Source organism: Cryptomeria japonica, unplaced genomic scaffold, assembly GCF_030272615.1.
Source record: "Cryptomeria japonica unplaced genomic scaffold, Sugi_1.0 HiC_scaffold_1467, whole genome shotgun sequence".
Lineage (NCBI taxonomy): Eukaryota > Viridiplantae > Streptophyta > Pinopsida > Cupressales > Cupressaceae > Cryptomeria > Cryptomeria japonica.
In genome coordinates, this window is record NW_026729891.1 from 4,915 (window position 1) to 25,773 (window position 20,859).

General features: G+C 34.3%; 1 long non-coding RNA gene across 1 annotated transcript; it reads right to left on the minus strand.

The window, feature by feature from the left end:
* Positions 1 to 3,565: 3,565 nt before the first annotated feature.
* Positions 3,566 to 4,967, minus strand: LOC131064313 (uncharacterized). Its single transcript, XR_009111234.2, has 2 exons — positions 4,901 to 4,967; positions 3,566 to 4,427 (listed from the first exon to the last, which is right to left on the minus strand). It is a non-coding gene; the product is annotated as an uncharacterized LOC131064313 (long non-coding RNA).
* Positions 4,968 to 20,859: the final 15,892 nt, after the last annotated feature.

A 20,859-nucleotide genomic window follows, 5' to 3' on the forward strand; every position in this document is an offset into this window, starting at 1 on the left:
GTGTATCTTGCCTCATTGACGTGGTGAAAGTTTTTCAATCTTGTTTCCTTTTACTTTACCAGAAGTATTGGCGTATACTTATACTCCCGCTAAAATGGGGGCTAAATGTAGCGTCATAAAATTGTGACCTTGCAATTTTCAACCATATTTAGGTCTTCACATTGGTGAAACAAATTCCTAAGCCTAACTGGAGACTCGAGACATGCTCACACTACCCAAAACTTGAATTTCCTTGCACCCTGCACTCTCCTTTGTTGCTTCCTGTCCTGAATTAGGACAGGACAGGGGCATGGCACCCCTATCCTTGCCCTATTTTGGGCCCCTTCCGATCAAACTTTGCATTTGGAAAGCGGACAAATTTTCCTTATGTCGGCCTATGACGAAAAATAAATCAATTAACCCTAATTGACGAGTATATAAGATGTATTCTTCTCTCCTGGTTGGATAAGATAAGATAAGTTCGATAAGCAAAAGTAAGGTGAACAAGAATTATCATCATTCAAGCATTCGAGCATTCAAGCATTCAAGCATTCCTTTCAAGCATTGAGCATTCTCAAGTCTCCTTTCAAAGCTAGGTGTTGCATTCAAGTCAAGAATTCAACCATTGAAGTGGACATCCCTTTTGACATTCAATTCTACATATCCTTCAAACAATTCTATCAACATTTCAATTTTATTCTCTCTTGAGGTGAATTCTATTTTAGTCATTTACTTTCATTACTTGCAAGTACTTTTCATCATTTTGTTAGTTCCGAAACCGGGGTTTCATCTGAAGGCAAACCCCCAATCCCAACAACATTTCCTTTCTTTTCTGTGTGTAGGTTGCAAGTGCACAGCTGTATTTGCAGATTCAGATTCCACTCTTAGAGGCAGAAAACCCTTTTCGGCACGCGGATTTTTCGGAGGACCGTGTGCACTTTCAACTCGGTCCTGACAACTTTCGCCCAAATTTACAGGGGAGCTTCATCTCGACATTTTACTACTAATTCCAGGTGCACGGCTTCATCTTGCATTTCCATCTCAACTTATAATCATTTCTTTGTCACTTTTACACTTTGTCTTAAATCGCATAATTCAAACTATTGCATTCTAAAAGAGGGGTTACTTTCACTTTCTAAATTCATTGTCAATTCACTTAGAATTCAATCTCTTGAGAGTGGATCTAGTGAATTCTCCCCCGTCTTTTAAATGTAATGTGTGTTAAAGGTTGAAGAGAATCTTTTGCGAAAATTTCACTCCTTTCTTTGAGGAGAGAAAAGATTTCCTCTTGGCTTCTCCATCACCCCTTTTTCACCACATTACAAATGCACAGCCCTCCTATTGGATCAGTTATGTGGAATTTTATGGTGACGTTCAGACAAGTTGTCACCACTTACATTTCATGGCAAGTTCACAAGGGGGTGGATGTCCATTTTTGGAACGATTCATGGAATGGCCATCCCTCGTTAAAAAATTGTCAGGAGCTACAGTTGACCATTCCAATTTTCACTCAAAGATGGGAATACAGGTTAATAGATTATGTCTGCTCAATGGAGATTAGGTCAGGAAGAGTCACATGGAAGGACAGTTCACATGTACCAATTGATAATAATCAGAGGCATACATTCCAGCATATATATTATCTCAACGAATAACATTTATGTCTAACAAACAAGATAAAGTTATATGGGCCCCAACAAAGAATTGAATATACTTGAAACTGTGGATCATCTTTTTGTCCAATGTCCTTTTGCACAACAGTGTTGGTTTTTTGTGATGAACAAGCTTCAATTTTTATCTCCATTACCAAATACAATATGGGATCTCTTTCAGTCCTAGCCCATCATTTATAGAACATCCTTCTATGCATGCATTTGGAGGATAATTCCAGTCACAGTCCTATGGTCAATATGGTGGGAGCGTAACAAATTCATCTTTAGGAAAATTTCTTCAACTATTGGCAAGGTGAATGAGGGGATAGAGAAATCAATTTCAGAACTAACCAGCTCTCTTTTCATGTCATGGGATGACACTGTTATGAAAACTTGGAAATTATATGTCTACCATTTGATGGTAGTCAACAGCTCTCATATAAGAAGAAGGTGAACAGAAGTCTAATCAAATGACAACCTCCAGATCCAAATTTTGTGAAAATCAATATTGACAGTTCTTTGCGAGGGAATCTGGGACAGGCAGGAGCTGGTGTTTGTGTCAGCGATCACTTTGGGTTAGTAAAAGCAGTTAAAACTCTTTCCCTTCCTCCAAGTACTAATAATGTGGCGGAAGCAATGACTCTTCTCCAAGGTCTTAATCAAGCAAAAAGCTTGGGTTTTGCAAATGTTCATGTGGAAGGAGACTCACTTATTATGATAAATGCATGCAAAGACCGAAAATTTTATAATTGGCATATTGGATACATATTACAGTAGGCATGGCAGATCCTAGACTCTTTTACTAATTTCACGTTGTCCCACACATATCGGGAAGGCGATAGGTTGGTGGATTGTTTAGCTAATTTGGGTTCCAGTTACTCTTCCAAGGAATGCTTCAATATTCTAAGGTTTCCTGATCTACTCAAGATTGCTAATGAAGAAGGGCATGTGTCAGATTAGCAATGGCATTAGTTATTATTATAATTCATGCCTTAGAGCGTACCATTGTGTTGTGATTAAAATAACATATGTCATCTTATTCCTCATTTCTCAATATCTGTTTCAATATGCTAGCATAAGCTGGATGCTTACATTCTCATGATAGTTCTCATGTCAGACTCCATACGGACTACCTCTGGCACATGTGGGGGCAAATTTCTTTCGATTCTAAAGAAATGGTAAATCAGGGGCAATAACTTTAAAGAAGAATGGTATATATGTTATGATTAAGCTGCGTTCATCCAAAGTAATGTTTTTGAATTTTTCTAGTGTTCACAGAGCCATAGATTGTATGGTCTGGCATGTAATGATTTTGATCATATCTAGCTAATTTAGAGTCATAGATAATAGTTTCTTATGTACATCTCTTTTATATAGAGAGAGGGGTTCTCAGCCTTGTTGTTGAAAAAAAAAAATATGTTATCACTAAAATTTAATGTCAATATTACAATATATTTTGTAAATGTTTGGATTTAGTTTGAAATTTTTACAATTCTTTTGACAAAAATTGAAATGTGTTTATATTACCTAGATTTGCTCATTTGTACCAAATTAAAACTTTATTCAACTTATTATGACACCAAATGAGTTGAGAATAATAGATAATAATTTTTTTTAGCATAATGTAACATTAAATTTTAGCTAAGATAATTGCACAACATTTAACTAAGATTCTTGTAATATTATTTTTTTTGGATTATTTGGATTAGGATTTTTTCTACTAGGTTATGAGTGCAAATCATGTGAACATGAAACCCCATACATGATTGAGAAATGCAGACCTTAATATTATTGCAAATTGACAATGGGCTATAGACATTACTAAGAAATTTCTATAAAATAATTGCAGTGAACTGGTTGTGTGTGCAAGGTTAGAGCATTAGTTATAATGATAGTCAACATTTATCATGGGATTCTAAAAAAAAGAAAGAGAATAGTTATCAACTATAAAACTTGATATTCTTAAAAAGCCTTACATATTGAACAAATCAAATATGTCATATAATTGACTTTTACAAACTATACATATTTGACTTTTACAAACTATAATGATTACTATTTCTATCCTCCTATATAATGACACATTATTATCCACATATATAATAAATTAATCCATTTAGATGGCTGGAACATAAAAAAACTCCATGCCCATATCAATGTTCAACAGTATAGTATCTGATCCTCCCTCTAACCCCAAATCAGATTCAATTACTGCCATTACATCACTTTTCATTGGAAATGAACAGAACGCTCCAGAAAGTCCAACTGCATCATCTCCACTGATGCCCAATTCATTCTCATATCTACCTTCATCTCTTGTATGCATAAATTACTTGTTGGAGTCTCTACACATTTCCATTCAAAAGAGGACGTTCAATCTTATTGTCTGTGAAAACTTCGAAGTTTTATTATTGGGAGAATTATTTGTTTAGTATGATCAGTAGAACAAATATATTTTAAGTTTTGATTTGTCTAGACTGTTTATTTATTTGAAATTATATATTTTTTAATAAGATTAATTTATTAATATGATTTAAGTTTAATTATCTAAACAAATCAAAGGTTGATGCAATATTTAAAAAGTAATAGCAAAAACTAAATGAGATTGTCAAAAACATCCAACAATCAGATCTAATGATATCTCTAACAGATTTGAACTGAAGCATAAACACAGGCTAAATAAACAAGTAATCCTCCCACAACAAAGCCTCGAGGTTTTCACAGGCAATGCAATTATAGATCCTCTTTCATACGACAATAATGTGGAGACTCCAACAAATAATGGTCTCTGCAGCCCTGTACAATGTCAAAGGAATTAAGTTAAAACAAAATAAAACTATATCCAGTTTGGAACAATACATAATGTTCCAGTTATTTATTTTGAATATTTTATCAATTTTTTTTTCTTTTTTCAATGATTCTATTATCAATTTATAAAATAATATCACACATATTAAAAAGATGAAATATGAAATATGGAAAGAATTACATCTTAAACTTAAAAATGTCTATACGAAACAAAATATTACATATAAAATCATTGTATACAACGACAACAAAAATGTTAAATACCCATACCACAGCGAAGTCCTCTCCCATCATTTTTTAGTGCAATTTGATTTGAACTTATCTTCTATTGAATGATAGATAATAAAATAATATAAAATATTGATTTAAAATTATTTATAAAAAGTACTAAGAAATTTTAACGAACCAACCTGAATAAGTTAATAATAATGATAACAACAAAGGATTACCAGCTGCTGTACCTAAAGTACTCCAAAAGCAGACAAATATCCTCCTGAACTAGGTATCCATGCCCTCTTCTCCAGCATATGAATGTAAAAGCCACTAGAAGCCGTCTATATATAGAAATCTAAAATACCAATTCTCCATTACTTATTCCACGTGGCAATACGAACATACACGTGGCTTCCTACGGGCCCTTCGATTTACACCGACGGCTTTTGCAGTGCATGTGATGGGACCAGACATATTACATCGTCTGAAAAATATCTTTTTTAAATATCTCTAATGTCTGGCAAATATTAAATCTTAAGCTTTACGTCTTCTATCGCTGAAAAGAAAGGCTATGGATAAAGATCAACTAGTTAAAAACTGTGGACTTTATAAGGATAAAAGACTCCAATAATTTACCACCTGGCTCTAACAATCACCAGCAAAATTAGTAATATGTTTTCCAATTGAACTAAATTTTTGCCATGCCTTTCAATTATAACATTCAACTACAGGCTTTTCAAGGGCCTACATGACGTGCAAGACCAAGACTTGGGCATCTTTCTATAACAAGAGAGAGTTTTGAGTTGTTAGCCTAACTATGTAGATTTGATATGTATGTACCTTATTGAGGACCATCTTACATCGCCTCAACTGATGTTAGTAGATGCTTTCCTTAAGTCCACAAGTTATATGGATGCCATGTATCGTATCAATATATTAGTCACAATACAAATGATATTATTATGGGGAGATCAAATTTGATACATGACTTTGGTTGTTGTCCAAATTTTTATTGGCCTTTCTTAGCTTTTGTCAATGTTATGTGGCTTTCAATCGGTCTTAGTGGGTGCCTTTACCTTGTCATGATTGTGTCATTGTGATGTAAGCTTGTATATGTGTAAATTTTCCATATTATGTGCCTTTGCTAAGCTTCATCTCTATTGCTAGGTGACCTAGGTGTTTCTCTTAGTCTTTTTGTTTAATTTCTATAAACTCATTTCCCTTTGTTTATATTTTCAATACATCTTATGTCATGATTGTGTCATTGTATTTTAACTACCATGTGCATTACCAATAGCCTCGCAAGCAAACTTGCACAAAAACTATAGGGGAAGATAAGGAAGTCTTACCCAAACAAGGGAAGTATAAATAGATTCACTGAGCAAGTTAAAGGAGGGTGTCCAAGGATAAAGAGAGAGAAGTTGGGTAACCCATTTATAGTCACCCATAACAAAATGGTATTGTGGGGTTCAAAGGAAGCAAAACAAATAACAAAAAAGCAATGAGCACAAGTGTAGATCTCAATCTTATCGTCTACCACACGAGTCCAATTCTCAAAAATTAAATTGTGTAACTCCGACAATGTTGGCCATAAGTGATTGAATCTATAAATTAATCATTTACTCTCAAAGAAAAATATTATCAATCAAGTCTTGACCATGAACCATAAAAAAGGTTGTGGAGGAACAAGGGATGCATTTTTTGGCAACCCAAAATTAGAGGAGAATTACCTGAAGTTTTTTAGTAGATCTGCAAAGGAGGCTTTAATTGGTAAAGGAGTAGTCGACTAGAGGATCTATGACACTTGGAGCCACCAAAATATTAAAAGCACCGCCCTTGGCTGACATTAAAAAATCAAACAAGACCGTAACATTTTAAACAACTGGGATATCAACAACTAGGTTGAAAGCAAGGGAGTTGTTGCCACTAGGTAAGACAAGTGGCAAGGAAATTTTTGAATTCAAGAGAGAATTGGTATCCATTGTGAGAAAATTAATTTGTGTTATCCAAATAAATTGCTATGAGAATTCAACACATAAAAATTAGATAAAATTAGAAAACTTAAATTGAGACAAAAAAATTAAGTAGAGAAATATTTTTGAAAAAAAATAAATTATACCTTAAAAGATCCAAATCTTGTATTAATCCTTCAATAGAGATAAATAAATACAACATCTCTGTTTTAATTTCAGTAGCACTTCATTACTTCAACAATCTAAAAAACAACATATGCATCTATTAACTCAAGTCACAAATTTATAGAAGAGCTAGAAAGAGAATACTACTGTAGTGTCTCAAAAATAACAAACAACAACACTACCTACAAAAACATGTGCCCCCTATCCATAGACAATATGTAAACTTTACAAATAATAATAAATATTTACATGGGCTCTATCACCCATACCCAATAGGAAAAGAGTAAATCCCAATTCATCTTCCATATCATTACTCCCAACAACTAACATGCACGACTTGATGGCCCAACATGCAATAGTATATGATAAGATGTAACAAGGATGACTCTTCATTTCCCATCTAAATGCCTAGGATGATGAATCTACATTTAAACTTTGTAACCATCGCTAATGGTTGGATTCCTCCTTTCTTAGTGTCATTACAATATGTAATAGATAACTTTAATTTAACATGTGTGTTTTCCAACATGTCCTAAGACATCCACGTGCACCTTTTCAGGACCATGGAGACACATGAAAATGACTTAGGAGTGCAAGGTTGATGTCATATTATCCTAGCAATCTCCCACTTAATAGTACACATTACAATTACATCCATATGAAAACATAAATAAAAATAGTCAAATACACTAATCAAGACCCATGGCCATCTTGCCAAGAGAACTTATCCATAGTTACTAGCTTTGTGAGCTAACTTGCAATATTATTGAGAGTGTCAACCTTTTCTAATAAGACCTTACCATTATCAACCATTGCTTGCATTAAGTGATATTGTGCATCAACGTGCTTAGTACAACTATTAAATATATAGGATTTTTCTCAAAACATATAGGTCTCTATCACATCCAATTATAACAATATTACAATAAACAAAAATACATGTACCAAGTACCTCTAACCATGTTACCTCCTTACAGGCATTTTTAGTGGTCATATACTCCCCTTATATGGTGGGGTAAGAAATTGTAACATCATTCAAGATAAGGTCACTAAAAGGAAATCAAGAAATAAAATAATAACAATAAGGTAGCAAACTCTCTCCAAAATTCTTGATTTGGTTGTCCTTCGATTTCATGTGTGCTCATGACGTTGTAGATACTCAATTTTGGTCCATGATGGTTGATGAAAGATGTGGATAATCATATGATTATGTAAAAGATGAGTGATTAAGTTGACATTATGATGGCATATTATGCAATGAGTGGATGATTTGCAAGAAAAATGGAGGGATTAAATAGGAAAGGATGTGAGGGCAAAAGGCTTGAAAAGGAGACACTTGTCCTCTAATATGACAAGTGGCAATCCTCAAAATTCCATGTGGAATGACATTCCACACTTGTCCCAAAGGAGGACAAGTGTCCTTGAGAAGGGAAAGTGTCATGGGGAGGAATGACAAGTGTCCCTAAGGACACATATCTGTTTGGCAGATAAATACCCAAATAATAGGGATCTTTATCAAATATTGAGAATATTAGGAATGTGCACACACATGTGAGGGGGGAGATTACAAAGGGTAAGGTTGGTTAGAATCCTTAGGTTAGGTAATGGGATATGTTAGAAGAAGGGTTAGATCAGGGTTTAGGTTAGGAGACATGTGGGGAAATAGAATTAATTTAATTAATTAATTCTATAATGGAAAAGGAGGAAAAGGACAAAAAGTGAATTAAATAGTCAAATTAAGCATTTAATTTATGTTACAGAAAAAGGGATCACATTTAATCAGTTAAATGATTTATGGTTGTCAAATAATTAATTAAAATGGGACTATAACATAATTAATAAAATTAATTAGCTAGAAGGAAGGAACACTAATTAAGTAAATAATGCATAATTATTTATTTTAAAATAATTCGGGATAGCTAAATTCAATTAATTAGATTTAAAAAATTTAGGTGTCTACAGTTACATTGGCAGAGTTACAAAAAGTAGAGGTATTAATCCTAAACGAAATCTCTATATGAGATCCTTTAGCTATCACCAAACTCCCTCTTACCAACTTGCAACCAGACTTGTCAAATGTCACATTCACTCAAGAATCAATCAACTTCGATAAAAAAAGAATATTTGTTGCAATTATTGGAATATGAAAAACATTACCAATGGTTTTTACTCTTTCATCATTGAAACATAATTTTACCTTTCCTTTACCAACAACCTTCTTCGTTCTATTATCACCAAGGAAAACATCTTCCCCATCATATACTCCATAAGAAGAAAACCACTCCTTGTGAGGATTCATGTGGTAGGAAGCACCTAAATCAATAAGCCAAGCATCATCACTAACAATGTTAGCAGAAATAAATAAAGTATCATAATCATCATTAGAGGACTTTTCTGTGGAGGAATAAACATTCTTTTCCTTAACTCTACATTATGTCTTCACATGCCCTCTTTTCCCACAATTCCAACACACTGCTCTTTTTTAGGGTCTTCAATTGTCCTCTAGACTTCCCCCTCTTTTATCCCATTTACGCCCTTTTTCTTTGGACCTTCCTCACACATGCAAGGTATCTTGGGAGTCCACATTCATAGACTTTCATCTCACCTCTTCTGAAACAAGTATGGCAATCAAGTTGTCCATGTTTGGCTCTGTACTACCACTTCTAATAGTAAAGAGAAAAGAAATAAGATATGTTTATCTTCATTCAGGCATTAAAAAAAGAAATAAGATACATTTATCTTCATCTTCTAATTTAACATCTAGTGATACAAGATGACTTATAATTAAATTAAAATTATTCAAATGATCTGTAATAGATTCACCCTTTTTCTATTTTCAAATAATATAACTTTATTTTGAGATATAACTTATTGGGATTACTTTTAGATTGATAAATGTCACCAATCCTCTTCCACAACATGTATGCGATGTATTTTGTAAAGACATTCAGGAGGATGAAATCGATAAGACACAACCCAATAGTTCTTCATGCCTTCTTATCCAATTTCTTCCAAGAATCATCATCCAAAATGGATTCCTCTTGTTTATTTTCATGTGAAGCTAGCAACCACTCATATCTTTCTTCCAAAAGATCTTCCATCTTTAATTTCCACATCTCATAGCTAATACCTCGTCATTGGATCCAAACCTAAAGCCACTTAGTCTTTAAAAATTTGGAGTTCTTCATAGCTTGCGATGACTGTTCAGATCCCCAAATGGACACATTTTATCCTCCCAAAGTGATATCCTTATTCATTACCCTACTTGTCTCATTATGGTTGTAGGAAGGAGTGTGTTTTACCCATTTTGCTTTATATTTATCACCTCTTCATGTTCACCTCTTGAAAATGCAGTTACAAATAGCCATAAAGTACAAATATTTAATATTTTCTCACATGTCCAAGGGATCACTTTCCAAAGAACACAGAGACATATGAATGGCTTAGTATTTCAAGATTAATGTCATTTTATCCTAATAGTTGCATTATGTTTTATGTTGGTGTTTTGGGTAGCTTGTAGTTATCTAGCTAGTAGAGTTTGTTATGTTGATTGCGCTATGTTCCTGAGGGTTTACATTAGCTTTGGAGGATGTGTTAAGTTGGATTTATGCCCTACTATAGCTTGTAGGGATTTGCATTGAGTTGTTTCACTTAGTAGATATATTTTTGGGCCAATTGAATATGTGTTATGCATTTCTTTTAGACATTATCTTATGGATAACTTGGGATAATGTGCACCAGTGTATATGTTGGTTGGAGCTATTTAAAAATATTATATGATGTTTTTAGGTCCTTCATCTCCTGGATAGGACTGCATTCACCACAATTATGTATCGACGACTGACTTGATAGGACCTAGATGCTTTTCCTATGTTTTAGCCAACCTAATTGATATTTGTAATGAAGAAGATGGTATGTATATAAGAGATCAAATAGATGTTGATAGTGTAGATGGGTGTATGGAACAATGTGTATCTTACCATGAGGAAATGAGTCTTAGCCTACAATTCCTTTGTATCTTTTCCTAGGATAGTGCATCTCATCCTGCAAGTCCTTTTGGGGAGTAGTGTGCTTCCTTATAAGTGAACCTAAAATAAATTTGCAATCATTTCATATATAGTGAGTTGACTCTTACCATGGATTTTCCCTGTTTGGTTTTTCCACATGAAAATAGCATTCTCTTGTGCATGTTGATTTATTGTTTTATCTTATCATTGTTGTTGATAAGATTAAGGTTAAGTTGATAGTGGTTTGTGAAATAAAATTCAGGTACTTGCTCTAGACTAATTCACCCCCTCTCAGTCCTAAGGTGTGTTCAACAAAATATAGGTCCAACATTGAATAGGGAGGGCATTCCTCTTCTAATAAACATATTTGACTTGTAGAGACTTATCCCTTATGCTCCTTCCAACATCTAAGAACATATGGCACATTAGAGAGTACCACTTAGAATTAAGTTTATTGTCATTGGCCTTGATGACCACCATTTTCATATGCCTTTTCTCTGCAAAGAATTTTGCAAAGTCAAACTTTGTGTTTACCATACTATCCTAAAATTCGCTACCATGTACATCAAATGAACAACTTTCAATTGTGCATCCTCTCCAACTACATGATTTAGAGAATAATAATTCTTTATAAAACAATCCTCAAAATTTTCCAATTCAAATTGTTCCTTCTCCATATGTGTACAATCGTGATTGTCTTCATATCTGAGCCATTGATTCTATTTCTCAGAATGTGGACATATCTATATAAACCCCTATTTGTTTGATATGTTTCTATGAAAGTGTAAAAATTGACGACTTTGTTTACTTTCCTATTCAAACTAAAAATATCTTAAATGAATTCCTTTGTGAAGTAGATCATATGGGCTCCATTTATGGCCAAAACCTTCATTGCACTAGAATTATATCTCTTCGACACATCCCTAACAAAGTTAGCATCAATGAAAAAATTAGGCACCACCAATTTCCCACCTCTTGCACCCAAGAATTTTGAGAGGAAAATGTGTCGATCCCTTTCTTTACTAGTGTTAAAATAGGGATCATCCAAACACTGACAACTTCGCATCCCTACAACCTCCAATAGGGTCAATCAAATTTTCATTCATACCTCTATGGTCATCCACATTATCATGCCTTTTGGATGATCCATAACATTGCATAAAAAGACCCTCTTTAAGCCCCCTCTTTAATGTGGAAGATCTAATATCTTGACTCATTTTTGTAGACATAGGGTGTATAGTCAAGGTTAGCGTTTTAACACTTCTCAATAATTCACTTTAATTTTCCTCAAAATAGTTTACGCTATCAATTAAAAGTTTAAAAATGTCAAATTCAGCTATATTGAGTGAAATTGAACTTGGAACAAGCACTTACAAACCAAATTGTAGTAAACCCTAACTTCAACACAATCATCACAGATACCTCAATTCACCAAAAAACTTAATTGTAATCAAAATTTCTCATTGAAATGGTCCTATTCATGTATTTATTTCATCCAAATGTACAAAAATTTCATTGAGTATCTGTAGGATCATGGTAGGCTAGAAAGTTGCAATGTGAAAAAAATATGTTTTTCCTTTACCCAAAAATGTAAAAATTCGCTTTGACATTTTACTTGGGTTGAGAGAAAGTACGTGCTACCATGGTAAAACCCAAGCATAAACAAATATCCATTAGTAATGAATATTTATCTCAGAGAGTATATATATATATATATATATAGAGAGAGAGAGAGAGAGAGAGAGAATATATATTATAATATATAATATATATCATAGATTGTTAGGAAATATGAGTTAGTGCTCCATGTATGTGGGTAAATAATAATTATGTGAGTAATTATTATCATGTAAATGTTAATAATTAGAAATATTATTGTTGTATTAACAATAATATGTATTCGATTTAGAGCTATTTTAACAACTCATATGATTTGAGTTGTGTATCATTGTGTGAGTAACAATTTCACAACTCAATAGGGATTTGTGAAGATAATCTCTCCTTGAATATAGGAGTAGACTCCCCTATATATGTATTATGTATTAACAGAATAAGAGACGAAGAAAAGAAGATCATATTATTCTTTGTGTATAATCTTGTGCAAGTTGCTATAACTTCTATTATGGTATCAGAGCAGGATAATAATGTGTCGTATGCTAAGCAGAAAATGTTGATTTTTTAAAAGCCCATATCGTAGCAAATATTATTTGATCATACAAATCATTGCATGTTGTTCCAAGTCACAAACCAGACCGATCGAAGGTGGAGTTGAAGGCTCAATAATCTCTGCATAGATCGACCATTGAAGTATTGGCTTCTACACATCAAGGCCGATCATTATGCTACAAGCACCTTGTTGAGACCATCGTTAGTGATAAGGGAGGTTAGCTTCCAAGTGTTGCGCAAGAGGTCGATCAAGCCTCATACCAATTGTCTTGGTGTGCCTGGCTTCTCATGTCACTTCTTCCTTTAGACACAAGGGTTTTGAGCTAAATTGTGAGCATAAAGGGAGTCTTTTTGACTGTACATGTATGCTCCCATTTTGGAATGCAGAAAGATAAGAACACATCTCAAGGACCATTTGCAAGATTGAAGAAAGTAATACGGCAAAAGGGATCTTCGAGATCGAGGGCCTAAGAATGCAGATGCCATTAATGGGTCGCTGTGATAGAATCTGTTGATGAGTTCATCACTAATTGTGTGCAAAGGGCGATGTGTTGAAGGTAGTCGAGTATGTTCATGTGCATGAACGTATGTTCCTGTCGTTTCTCTCCTATCAACAAAAAGGTGATGGAATATGTACCTAGCCAAAGAAGAAGGGCTCTATTGATAATGAATACTAAGAAAACCAAGTGGATCCATGACACGTAAGCAGCCAAAAAGGTCCAATTGTTTTTTTCTATAGAGGTCCTCAAATTTAGTCGGGATTAGACATCCTTTTTAGAGTTTTTTCATTACACTAGGATATGTGTAATTTTATATTTGAGAGGATATTCGTGTGATAGGAGGATCTCAGATTAGGTGTATGATTTTTTTGATTTTTTTTAAATGGTTTTGAGTTTATTGCTTACTTTGGTCTTAGGCAAAATTTGAGTTAATTATCTTATTTTGTTTATAATATATAGCTAGGTAGTTGATCTGATGTTAGGATCTATGACTGTTGCACGTGAGATGTTAATTTTTGCAACGATTAAATGAAGGTCTTAAAATTATAATCAAATTGTTTAAATAAACATAATAATCAAATAACGATAGATTGAACAGAAGAGGGAAAGAAGAGAGAAGACAAAACACAAGTTGATAACGGAGTTCGCCAATTGGCTACATCTCCGGGTCCCTCCAATGGAGTGGTCGATCCTTGATTCAGCTCCAGAAAATGGTTACAAGGCACCTCAATGGTTACAAAGACTCCTTATCTCTCCTTGGACGATAATGAATTACAAAGTCCTTCTTCCATGTACAACAAGCTTGAATTTAAGCTCCAAATTAACAAAGATGAACCATTCACTATCAAACACCCAAAAGAAATTTTCTCACCAAATCTCCAATCTTCAACTCTCTCCCAATTTCCTCACAATTCACTACCCCCTCTAGCTCACAACTTACCCCCATTTTTATACAATTTTACATGGTAAAATTGGGTTAACAAACATATTCCCCATATCTCCCATTTACAACAATAAATCTCCTTATCTCCAATATCTCCCAAATTTAAAGTATATCTTTAAAAATACCTTATAAAATGGGGCTTATTAAGTTTAATTGGCTTACATAATTTTAGCCCCCATTCCTTCTTATTGGGTCCATTTATCTTGTTTGGTTTATGGTGAATAATAGGGGGAATCACATGGTGTAGTGGTTGAGAGGAAAAGTCGGAGGTGAGAGATTGGGGGGTTTGAATCTCTCAACCCCAATTTTGGTAAACTTAACTGAATAATCACTTTTGTATCTGCTGAAACACTAACCATTTTTGGTGGAAAACTTATCCACCAGATCAGTAGTATAGTTTTTTTATTATCTGGTTAGTGTTGACAAACTTAAGTTGTATCAATTTCTTTAAAATAGGGTCTATTTTCACGAGTCGTTATGTAAAAATGTCAAAATATAAAGATTGTCTCTATTGTAATTCGATGCACTATCGCTTGTACGCGATGTTCATAATGGGGGGATGAACTATAAAATTGAACCTCAAAAGCCAACTTTGCTAAGTAAGTAGCAAACCAAATGGAGGACGGAGGCATTAGAGGTTGGAGGTCAATCAACGACCTCTCATTAGTCATCAACAATGGGGTTGCACGCATGATATGGTGACAAATGTACAATATTTAGTGTGTTTTTCTTCAACTTTTCAGTATGGTGTGTGAATACTGGAAAAATGATTGTATTGGAGAGCAGATGACTACTAAGGTCCTTTGACTGCGGTGATCCTCTAACTGACATACTTTGTTGGAGGGTGATCATTCAATGAATACATTTATTGGCATTGGTGATCATGTGTAGCAAGATCTAGACAACAAGATCTGGGCAATATTATGTAGCATGATATGATTCACTTTTTAGTGTTCCTGGTTGTGTGAGTAAGTGTAAATTTCACATTGTGGGGGTGATTAATTATCAATGTTCCATTCCCATTTCGTGCCAAAATGATTAACGCCAAGGGTAGCTTTCAGTGGGAGTGGCAATTGTCTATTTTGTTCAATATGGAGTGGCAACGATCAATAACAATTACTACAATTAAGAACATTGTGTTCTCATGGAATGTAATGTGAAACCTTTTCTAGTACGGGTTTTTCATATTTGTGATATGTATGTTAAATCTTATATAACTTCCCCGATGTACAAGGATAGTGGTGAACAAAAGCACCAAAGTAAGTCAGTTCATGGATCTTGAAAGGGTTTGTGGGAGGATCTAGAAAACCACACGAGGGATGGGTTCTTGTTCACGTCAAGGTTTGTGATAAGCCTATTCAAACCATTGAAGGAGAGAGACTTTCATTTGTATCAAGGTCATGAGCCACGAGAATGGGCCATAGGGGTGAGCATACTACAGAGAAGCGTGTGATTTTTTTTCTACCATGTTCACACTAAGGGGGGAATGTTAGGAAATATGAGTTAGTGCTCCATGAATGTGGGTAACTAATAATTATGTCTCATAATTATTATCATGTAAATGTTAGTAATTAGTAATTATTTTTATATTAACAATAACATATATTCGGTTTGGAGTTGTTTTAACAACTCATATGATTTGAGTTGTGTATTGTTACATGAGTAACAATCACAACAAAATAGGGATTTGTGGAGATAATATCTCCTTGAATATAGGAGTAGACTCTCCTATATATGTATTATGTATTAAGTGGAATAAGAGACAAAAAAAGAAGATCATATTATTCTCTGTGTATAATCTTACATACAAGTTGTTATAACTTCTGCCCTTAATTATATTATAGATAATATATTATATATTATAATATATAATAAGTTATATTATTATAAACATAGCACTCGCATTATTAAAAAATAAATTACCTCCACGAAATGGATATTCGTTACCTGTGGCACAATAAAAATAACAATAAAAACCCATGAGGATCATTTTTACCATTTAGCGCAATGTTTTGGCATAGAACAGTGCCCTAGATAATAGATATCAGAAATTATCTGATATCCACTTATAAGAAATAAATTTTCTTTGCAATTTCAATAAGGCATGCTCAAAGTATACCTTTTCTATCATTTTTTTATTATTTTTTTATTTTGTTTTTTTGGTATTCAAAATGAGAAATTAGGTTTCTTAATGTAAAATATAGTTTTAATTTAAAATTTTCTTATGTCTTTCAATTTTTTACTTCAATTAGGTATAGCGATGGATGATGATCAAAACCTTCGTCCACCAAATCCACCTGCACCACCAAGCCCTCCTCAACAAAATCCTCCTTCAATTCAAGACTTGATAAATGCAAATTTAAATAAATTGATAGATATTTCCCAAATCTACCGTAGGCACCCTCATTTGTCTCTTTTGATAAACTCCTCCGATGCCATCATTTTGAATGTTGAAACCCTCAGATCCCAGCATGGTGCATTTATACAATGGCGAGATGTGATGAGGAAAAAATATGTTGATGGCTTATCATATGACCAAGTTAAGACTTGGAAATTTCTAAAGCCAAATTAGTCGCACTTCTTAAGAATCCAGAAATAGGACAACATGTTGATGTGTGGAAACCCAGCTATTCAATTAAATGGTGCCAACATCAGGGTATAAAAGATAAATTTTGGGATTTTTGGTGGATTGTATTTGATAAACCACCCAAGAAAAATATTGATGTCCCCTTATATTTCTTAGGAAACTATATACTAAGTTTATCTTGGGTAAGAAATTCAACTACTTTGAGATGAGAAATTTCAATGGTGTGGGTGGAGGAATGCCTCAAGATAGACCAAGGGAAATTTGAGTGGTACAAGGTCCATATGTTCCCCCTCTTATTCCTCTCCCACCTCTTATATATATCTTCCAAACATTTTTTCGATGCAACTTCACAAAAAATCACGCCTATACACTTTTTGAGCCACCATTTGATCACCCACTACTCTTAGTTTTCTTAGTAGGTTGACCTTGATACACCAAGTGGATCGATTGATGGTGGTCTACCCTCATCATCTCCATTTATTTGTGTGCCACATACTTGCACTATGTGCAAGCATGCGTGTTTAGGCCCACTACGAAATTCTACTGAGCCTATCATTAACGCATCCAGTTACAAGGTCCATCACATGACACATGTAGGAGATGAGATGATAGGGGCAAGAGCATAAGTTGGAGAGTCATCAGGTGCCAGAGTTGAAACAATGGTAAGACTTAACAAGTAATTTTATAGTACATTAATTTATATTAAAAATTAATATTTATAAGAGATATTAGTACTAACATGTATATTTATGTGGGATTCAATAGTTGATGTCTAAGGTTGATTTAAGATAGCTCCATTAGGGCACCATATCGGCCACTTCATTTTTCCTAGAGAGTTACATGGTATATTTTTTTGCACATACATGTTTACAAATTTTATATTGTATATATTAATTTATATATATATATATATATATATATATATATATATATATGTATATGTATGTATATGTATATGTCGATCTCATTTTACTCTTGTAGGAATATCCTAGTTTGGTTGAGGTACCACATTTCCCAACCTCCGACCCACAACTATTGACTGAGAAAAGGTAATTGAACACAACTTTTAAGTATGTGCACACCAAGTTGCGGTACCAAAAGGGGGTCTTAAGATGCCACTTTTTTCTGAAATCAGCAAAGTCTGAACTTCAACGACAAATTGAAGATAGTTACACTCCAAATTTGAAGATGCAACAAGAACAAGAGTCAAAGTTCTTCAAGTCTACTTTCTAGACTACTAATTTTTTTTTTAAATGGTGGAGATTAAGGGCTTCAAAAAGGGGGGCCACAAAAAGTGGTCATGTTTTTTATGCAAAAAACATAACATAGCATTTGTTGTGCCCCCCCTAAAATGTTTACTTCCCTAAAATATTTGATAACTAATCAAAAATCAAAACTTTTTTTTTAAATTGTGTAGAATGGAGTCTAGTTTTTAAAAAATATAAGTTTCTTCAAAATCCGATGAACGTGTAAAAAACTATACCCAAAATAGTGCATGTTGGTTTTTGACAAAAAATGGACACACTAACAAAAGAAATTATAGATGAAAGCCTTAATGAAATCAAAATGTGAAAAAAATTACATGCTTGGATAGCTAAGAGAGAGATTGAGGTTGTTATCGTGTTTTTTTTAGTTTCATTGAAACACGTGCAAAGCTAATGAAGAGCACGGCCAAAAATATGTGAAATTTTTTAATCTTCTGATAAAAACACATCTCAGGCCTAAAATGGTCGTCCAACCCTTTGGGTTGGATACCCAAGTACAATCCAACCCAAAGGGTTGGTGTTTTCTAATCCAAACCATTTGGAGAGTGCCAAATATGGCGCTTGCCCTATTTGGCGCTTGCCAAATGCAAAATTTTGAATTTTCACATTTGGCGCTCGCCAAATGTGAAAAGTCAATTTTTTGCATTTGGCAAGCGCCAAATGTTTTGCATTGTCCAAAGTGAATGTTTTGTGAGTGTGTAGATTTTCCAATCTGGGCACAATTTATATCCACCCTCAAAGGAGAATATATACATGAAATATAACATTTAAGTATAAGTCACATTTCAATATGTCTTTTTTCTTTCTTATACTTTAAGTTATATTTCATGTATATATTGGGAGGATGTTTGAGAGTGGTTTCAGCTCTATAGGACTTATAATGTAGATTCTAGTTTTAAGAAGATCATATAAAATTTCAGACTTAGTCAAATTTCAGTACTCAACATGCTCCTATTAGCATTCTTCAGCTATGTATCTCACTCTCTTTATCGTCCCCAAACTCTAGACCTATCTCTATCCCTCTCTTGTCTCTCTCACTTCTCTTTCTGCTCTCTAGGTAAACCCAACTTCTCTACCTTTCATTCCTTCCTTAACCCCATATCTATCCTTTACTCCCTCCCTCTCTCTTCTTCTCTCTCATTCTCTTATTATTGCACTCCCCTCCCTCTCCATTCTCTTGGTCACTACCTATCCCTTCTATCTTCTCTCTCCCCATATCTAGGTCTCTTCCTCCCTCCCTATTCACCTCACTACCTCTCCCTCCCTATATTATTACCCACGGGCGTGTGCACAAAGATGGTGGTCAAAAAAGTGGACACCACCCAAAAAAAACTTGGAAAAACAGGCAGCGTGTACGCGGTTTTAAAATTTTAAATTCCTGTATATGCACTTAGGTTTGTTCTTCCCGAGCCTAGAAAAGGTAGCGCGTACGTGCTACTTTTAGGAAATGAGCACGTACGCGCTACGCCTAGGAAAATGAGTGCGTACGCACTGCTTATAGGAAAATGAGTGCGTACGCGCTAATAATCCAAATAAAACTGCATACGCGATGCCTAGTAAAAAAAAAAAAATTTAAAAACTGGGTCTCATTTACTCGTAAATCGCATTTTTAACTTCGTTTTTTCCCCATTTTCTCACCTAAACCACGAACGGGGTGCTAAATTTGTCCTCCAAGCTATGGATCAAGGTTAGTTTTTGTTTATTTTTGTCTTTCTTTCTGGTTTATGCAATTTGTTTTACATTTTGAATTTAATTTCATTAATTTTGATTAGGTTTTTTCATTTTTTGTTTCAAAAACCAGATTCTTCTAATCCAGAACAAGAAAAATCAAATGCACCTCCTGAAAACCCACAAGAACAACCAAATGCAACTCCTAAAAAACACACAAGAACAACCCCCAATTCCTCCTTTTGACCGCACAGCCGAAACACAAGAAGAATTAATTAATCAATTAGGACAAAATACGTCTAAAATCAATAGACTGATTTTAAAATTGAAAACTTCTGAACTTGACCATCATCAATCCCTCGCCACTAGCCTAGAAACATTAGCTAGTGGTGCCATAGCTGTTTCCACAGAAATTACCAAATGGGGAAGCTTTAGGGATAGGTGTCATCAATTTTATGCCAATGGGCTATCATACGATGGAGTAAAAAATAAAAATATTTCTAAACAACAAATATGTGCCCTTTTTGTTGATCCCAAAACTGGTCAGTCATTACCTCTTAATGCAAAGAGGTTTCCCATACATTGGTGTACCAATGCGCAGATGAAGAATATTTTTTGGCAAAGGTGGTGGATGGTCTTTGATGATCCACCTTGTAATAATTATGAGGTGCCATTAGATTTTTTGAGAAAAATATATTATGATTTTGTGCTAAATGTGCGGCCAAACTATTTTGACATGAGAGAGTTTCATGGTAGAGGTGGTGGCTCTACCCAAGATAGACCTGGAGTCCGTAGGCGATTAGCCGCAAAGAGTCGCCACCCCCTAGCACCCAAACCCATGGTGCATCAGGCTATCCCATTAGAGCTGAAAGAGTCTATGGAGCTACAGACTCTTCAGATCGCCACAACATTGCCTGGTGCCACCATCCAGCA